Consider the following 7792-nt stretch of genomic DNA (forward strand, 5'->3'; position numbering starts at 1 on the left):
TGTGTATATGCCAAACAACAGAATTGCAAAATATGTGCAGCAAAAACTGACTGAATTGAAAAGGGAAAGAGACAAATCCACAAATGCTATGAAGTGTGTCCCTCCCAAATTCCTATGTTGAAGCCCTAACACCCCAGTGTGACTGTATTTGGAGACAGGGCTTTTAGGAGGTGATTAAAGTTAAATGAGCTTATAAGGCTGAGGTCCTAAATCAATTGGATTGCTAGCCTTATAAGCAGAGGGAGGGAAGGAGAGATCTCTCCAGACACAGGTGCAGAGGAAAGGCCATGTGAGGTATACATAGCAAGAAGGCAGCCATCTATAAGCCAGAAAGAGAGTCCTCACCAGAAACTGACCCTGTTGGTCCTTGATCTGGGACTTTCCAGCCTCCAAATATGTGAGAAATGAATTTTTGCTGTTTAAACCACCCAGTCTGTGGTGTTTTGTATGGCAGCCTGAGAAGCCTAATATAATAAATATAGTTGGAGACTTTAATTCAATTGGAGACTATCAACTTATAGAATGAATAGAGAGAAAATCATTAAGGATAGATTAGAACTCAACACCACCATCAACCAACAGGATCTCATTGACATTTATAGAACAATCTGGCCAACAACAACAGAATACATATTCTTTTCAAGTGCGCATGGAACATATACCAAGATAAACCAATCCTGGGCCATAAAACAAACCTCAACAAACTTGAAAGAATTAAAATCATATACAGTGTGTTCTTGAATCACAACAGAATCAAAGTAAAAATCAGTAACATGAAGATAACAGGAAATCCTCTAAACACTTGGAATAAATACACTTCTAAGTAACCCACGAGTCAAAGAGAAAGTCTCAAGGGAAATCAAAATACACACTAAACTGAATGAGAATTAAAATACATCATTTCAAAATTTGTAGGACAAGGTAAAGTAGTGCCAAGAGGAAAATTCACAGCACCAAATGCAGGTACTGGAAAAGAGGAAAAGTCTTAAATCAATATTCTAACTACCTTCAAGAGCCTCAAAAAAGAAGAGCAAAATAACGCCAAAGCAAGGAGAAGGAAAGAAAGAATAAAGATAAAAACAGAAATCAATGAAAATGAATGCAGAAATTGGGAAAGTATCAATGAAACAGAGCTTGTTTTACGAAATAACCAATAAAATTGACAAACCTGTAGCCAAACTGACAAAAAAGGAAGACCGAGATTACCAATATCAGGAATGAAACAATGGCTATCACTACAGACCCTGTCGACATCAAAAGGATAAAAAAAGAATACTATGCACAACCCTACACATATAACTTTGGCAACTTAGACAAAATAGACCTATTACTCAAAAAACACTCACAACTCACCCAGGGTGAAACAGATAATTCAAATAGCATTATAAATATTGAATCCATAATTTAAAAAAGTCTCCAAGACTAGATGAATTCACTGGAGAATTCTACCAAATGTTTAAAGAGGAATTAACACCAGTACTACACAATTTGTTCCAGAAAACAGAAGAGGAGGAACACTTCCTAATTCATTCTATGAACTAGTATTACTCTGATTCCAAAACCAAAGTACAAGAAGACAAAAACAAAAACAAAAACAAAAAAACCACTATGAACTAATACCTCTCATGAATATAGGCCCAAAAAATCAGTAACAAAATATTAGCAAATACAATTCAGATATGTAGAAAAAGAATTATACACCATGACCAACTGAAATTAATTCCAAGGACAGGAGGCTGGTCAATATTTGAAGATCAGTCGATGTAATCCAATATATTAACAATCGAAAGAAAGAAATCCCATAGTATCTATTGACGCAGGAAAAAAAAAAACTGACAAAATTCAAATCCCATTCATGTTTAAAAACTCTCAGAAAAAAATGGAAATAGAGGGTGAACAATAGTTCCCTAAAGATGTCCACATCTTAATCCACATAACCTGTGAATATGTTGTTACCTTACATGGCAAAAGATAATTCACACATCTAATTAAATCAAGAATCTTGAGATGGGGAGATTACCCTGGATTATGGGCCCTAAATCCAATCACAAGTATCCTTATAAAAGAGAGGAAGAGGTGGGAATGCAAGCTGGTGCAGCCACTCTGAAAAACAGTATGGAGGTTCCTCAAAAAACTAAAAATAGAACTACCCTACGACCCAGCAATTGCACTACTAGGTATTTTTATCCACAGGATACAGGTGTGCTGTTTCGAAGGGACACATGCACCCCCATGTTTATAGCAGCACTATCAATAATAGCCAAAGTATGAAAAGAGCCCAAGTGTCCATTGATGGATGAATGGATAAAGAAGATATGGTGTGTGTGTGTGTGTGTATATATATATATATATATACATATGTATATATATATATATACATATGTATATATACATATATATACACACACACACACATATATATATACATATATACACACAATGGATTATTACTCAGCAATCAAAAAGAATGAAATCTTGCCATTTGCAATTACGTGGATGGAACTGGAGGGTATTGTGCTAAGTGAAATCAGTCAGTCAGAGAAAGACAAAAATCATATGACCGGGGCGCCTGGGTGGCGCAGTCGGTTAAGCGTCCGACTTCAGCCAGGTCACAATCTCGCGGTCCGGGAGTTCGAGCCCCGCGTCGGGCTCTGGGCTGATGGCTCAGAGCCTGGAGCCTGTTTCCGATTCTGTGTCTCCCTCTCTCTCTGCCCCTCCCCCGTTCATGCTCTGTCTCTCTCTGTCCCAAAAATAAATAAACGTTGAAAAAAAAAAATCATATGACCTCACTCATATGAGGATTTTAAGAGACAAAACAGATGAACATAAGGGAAGGGAAACAAAAATAATATAAAAACAGGGAGGGGGACAAAACAGAAGAGACTCATAAATATGGAGAACAAACTGAGGGTTACTGGAGGGGTTGTGGCAGAGGGCATGGGCTAAGTGGGTAAGGGGCACTAAGGAATCTACTCCTGAGATCAGTGTTGCACTATATGCTAATTAATTTGGATGTAAATTTTAAAAAATAAAAAATAAAATCAAAAAATAAACTAAACTATTAAAAAATAAACTAAAAAAAAGAGAGAGAGAGAGGAAAAGGGAGCTTAGATACACACAGAAGAGGACCATGTAACCTCCATGTGACCAGGGAGGCAGAGATTTGAGTAATGCAGCCACAAGTCAAGGAATGACAGCAGCCACTAGATGTTGGAAGAGGCAAGGAACAGATTCTCCCTAGAGTCTCCAGAAGGAGTACAGCCTTGACCACTCTTTGATTTCAGCCCAAACTGACTGATTTCTGACTTTCAGAACTGAGAGAGTATATTTCTGGTTTTGTTAAGCCACTCAGTTTGTGGTAATTTTTTACAGCAGTCATAGGAAACTAATTCGTCCCTAGAGCCTCATGCAGCTCTGCCTACACCTTAACTTTAGCCCATAAGACCCACTGTGGACTTCTTACATCCAGAACTGTAGATAATAAATTTGGCTTGTCTCAAGGCACTAAATTTGTGGTACTTAAAACAGACAGGGACTTCTTCAACTTGATTAAGAACATTTACAAAAACCTACAACCAACATTATATTTAATAGTGAAAAACTGAATGTTTTCCCCTTAAAACTAGGAACAAGGAAAGGATTTCACTATTACCAGTCTTAAAATTCTAGGAGTTCAAACCAGTGCAATAAGGCAAGTAAAGGAAATAATAGGCATTTATATTAGAAGAGAAATAAAACTGGCCCTATTTGCAGAATACATGATTATCCTTGTAGAAAATTCCAAGGAATCTACAAGAAAATTAATAAGTGAGTTTAGCAAGATCATAGGATACAAAATAAATGTGCAAAAGTTAATTCTATTTCTAGAAATGCACATGTGGACACAATTAAAAGTAAAACATCGGTTAAATAACTCAAAAAAAAATTCTTAGGTGTAAATCTAACATGTTCAGGACTTATATAAAAACTACACAGTCCTAGGGCACCTGGATGGCTCAGTCATAAGAGCGTGTGACTCTTGATCTCAGGGTTGGGAATTCGAGGCCTAGGTTGGGTATAGATATTACTAAAAAATGAAACTTAAAAAAAAAAAAAAAGACAACTACACAGTCCTGATGAAAGAATAACTGGAGGGATATACCATATTCATGGACTGGAACATTCAACTTAGTAAAGGTATCAATCCTCCCAAAATTGATACACAGGTTTAGACATAATATCTATCAAAATTCCAGCAAGTTTTTTTTTTTTTGTAGATATAGACAAGATTAGTCTACAAAATGCAAAGAAACTAGAATATCTTAAAAAAAAAAAAAAAAAAAACTTTGAGGGGCCCCCGGGTGGCTCAGTTGGTTAAGCGTCTGACTTCGGCTCAGGTTATGATCTTATGTTCATGGGTTCGAGCCTTGCATCAGGCTATGTGTGGACAGCCTAGAGTCTGCTTCAGATTCTATGTCTCCCTCTCTCTCTGTCTCCCCCCCCAAATAAAATCATTAAAAAAATTTTTTTAACTTCGAAAAAGAATAAAATGGGAAGAATCAGTCTACCCAATTTCAAGACTTATTATATAGCTAGAGTAATCGATACTGTGTTGTATGGAAGAGAGACAGACACATAGATCAGTGGAATAGAATAGAAACCCAGAAAGAGACACAGACAAATATGCGCAACTTATTAGGTGCAAAAACAGTTCACCAGAGGAAAGACAGCCTTTTCAACAAATGATACTGGAGCAACTGGACATCCATAGGCAAGAAAAACAAAGTTCCTCAACCTAAGTCTCACACCTTATACAAAATTAACTCTAAATGGGTCATAGACTTAAATATAAAACACAAAACTTTTAGCAAAAAACACTGGAAAAATCTTTGGGATCTAGGGCTAAGCAAAGAGTTCCTAGATTTGACGGCCAAAGCACAATCCATAAAAAGAAAGCCTGATAAATTACACTTCATCAAAATTAAAACTTTTGTGCATCAAAGGACATTATCAAGAAAGTGAAAAGACAACCCACAGAATGGTAAAAAATATTTTCAAGTCATATCTGACACATCAGATCTGATTTGATCTAGTATCCAAAATATGTAAGAACTCTTACACTCAACAGCAAACAACCTAATTCACAAATGGGCAAAGGACTAAAATAAACACTTTCCCAGAGAAGATCTACAAGTGCCCAAGAAACACATGAAAAAGATGCTCAACATCACTAGTTATCAGGGAAATGTGAATCAAAACACAGTAAGATTTCACTTCACACCCACCAAGATTTCTGTAATTAAAAGAAAAAAATCACTGTTAGTGGAAATGTGGAGACACTAGAACCCTCACACACTGCTGGTGGGAAGGTAAACATGATGCAGAAACTACTGTAGAAAACATTTTAGTAGTTTCTCAATAAACACAGAATTACTGCCTGACCCACCAATTCCACTTCTGGATATAATATACTCTAAAGCATTGAATATAAGTGTTCCAGGGGAGCCTGGTGGCTCAGTTGGTTAAGCATCTGACTTCGGCTCAGGTCATGATCTCGCAGTTTGTGAGTTTGAGTCCCGCGTTGGGCTCTGTGCTGACAGCTCAGAGCCTAGAGCCTGCTTCAAATTCTGTGTCTCCCTTTCTCTCTGCCCTTCTCCCCATTCATGCTGTGTCTCTGTCTCTGTCTCTGTCTCTGTGTCTGTCTCTCCCTCTCCTTCAAAAATAAACAAAAAAAAAAAAAAAAGAAGAAGAAAGAAAGAAGTGTTCCAACAAAAACTTACACCAAACACAAGTATTCACAGGAGCACTATTCACAAAAGCCAAAAGGTGAAAACCAGCCAAATGTCCATCAAGTGATGAGTGGATAAATAAATTGTAGTATATCCATATCATGGAATATTGGTCATAAAAAGGAATGAAGTGCTGATACATGCCACGACATGATACAATTTAAACCTTCTATTAAGTGAAAGAAGCAAGTCACAAAAGACCTCATATTCTGATTCCATTTATCTAGAGGCAAAAAATTCATTGAAACAAGCAGAATAGTGGATGCCAGTGGCTAGGGGGAGGGGAGAAGAGACAGTGCGAACTCCGGGTGCCTGGCTGGCTCAGTCCATGGAGCATGCAACTCTTGATCTCTGGGTTGTGAGTTTGAGCCCCATGTTGGGTGGAGAAATTACTTAAAAATAAAATCTTTTTTAATTTTTTTAATGTTTATTTATTTTTGAGAGAAAGAGATTGCAAGTGGGGGGAGGGACAGACAGAGAGGGAGACAGAATCCAAAGCAGGCTCCAGGCTCTGAGCTGTCAGCACAGAGCCCGATGCAGGGCTCGAACTCACAAACCACGAGATCATGACCTGAGCCGAAGTTGGACACAACCGAATGAGCCACCCAGGTGCCCCAAAAATAAAATATTAAACAAACAAACAAAAGAGCAAGCTTCTTGAGTGTGATTTCCTTCTGAGATGAAAATGCTCTGAAATTAGATAGTGGTGATAGTTACATAATACTGTGAATGTACTAAATGCACTAATGGCAAATTTTGTGTATTTTTCCACAACATTGAGTATATAGCCCTGAAACCATTGGCAGGACAGAATCTTTTGTTATTTGGGTCGGGATCCCTTTCTTCTCTATGTGGAAGCACAGGAAAATCAACTCAAAATTTCTAAGAAATCGATCATTCCAGATTTTAATTATGAAGTATAAAGCAAGGTCCTATTGTCGGCTTAGTGTCTACACCCACCGACCAGACCTTCTCACGGGTGTCCCTTCAGAACACTTCTGCCTCTAAGATAATGAGGCTTCCAAAATGTGGATTTTTAAGAAATTCAAATTAATCCTTGCAAATCAGAGAAATTCATCTAGGCAAGTTTCACTGTTTATTAAACATACCCTTTTGCGGGGCTTCCCCATCCTGAGGATGTCTATCCAGGCCCTCCAGCACTTCTGGTCACGGCTGCACTGTTGCCCCAGCTGTGTCACCCATCTAGGCTCTCTCTCTAAAAAGGAAGCCAATGAGGAAGAAGCCCTGGGTTAATGGAGCGCAAATCCCCCTTCTGTTGTTGGTCCTAGATTCCATGTGTTGTCGGCAGCTCACTCCATTCCTGAAACGTTCTCACCCTTTGTTTCTCTTCACATTACCTGGAGAGCACATAAGTGAATTTTCATTTTCTCTTCTCCATTATTTTATTTTATTTTACTTTATTTTATTTTATATATTTTTTAACATGTATTCATTTTTGAAAGACAGAGAGAGACAGAGCACAAACAGGAGAGGGCTAGAGAGAGAAGGAGACACAGAATCTGAAGCAGGCTCCAGGCTCCGAGCTGTCAGCACAGAGCCCGACGCGGGGCTCGAACTCACGGACCCTGAGATCATGACCTGAGCCAAAGTCGGACGCTCTACTGACTGAGCCACCTAGGTGCCCCTCTTCTCCATTATTTGAAAAGGGCCAATCTAAATGGAACATTTTCCTCATTTCGCTCTACTAGGTTAGGACTGCTCTGGTGCAGCCAGCCTGAGAATGGTGGTGCTCTATGATGCCAGGGGACAAGCCCAGGCCCTTCCCAGAACCTCCCTCATTGGTGATGCCAACAGGAGCTCACAACGCACCTGCCCATTACAGTCCCAGACAGGAAGTAGGAAGAATGGAGGCTGTACCACCTCTAAATGCCCATGTCACCTCCGTAAGAATGGGGTGTCTAAGCTTAGAGATGAGGGAACAGGAAATTCACGCAGCTGGAGAACAGGATCAACAATAAACTCTAGATATTCCAGAGAGAGAAATGCCACGAACTCTGAAACCT

This window comes from Felis catus, chromosome B2 (assembly GCF_018350175.1).
Source record: "Felis catus isolate Fca126 chromosome B2, F.catus_Fca126_mat1.0, whole genome shotgun sequence".
Classification (NCBI taxonomy): domain Eukaryota; kingdom Metazoa; phylum Chordata; class Mammalia; order Carnivora; family Felidae; genus Felis; species Felis catus.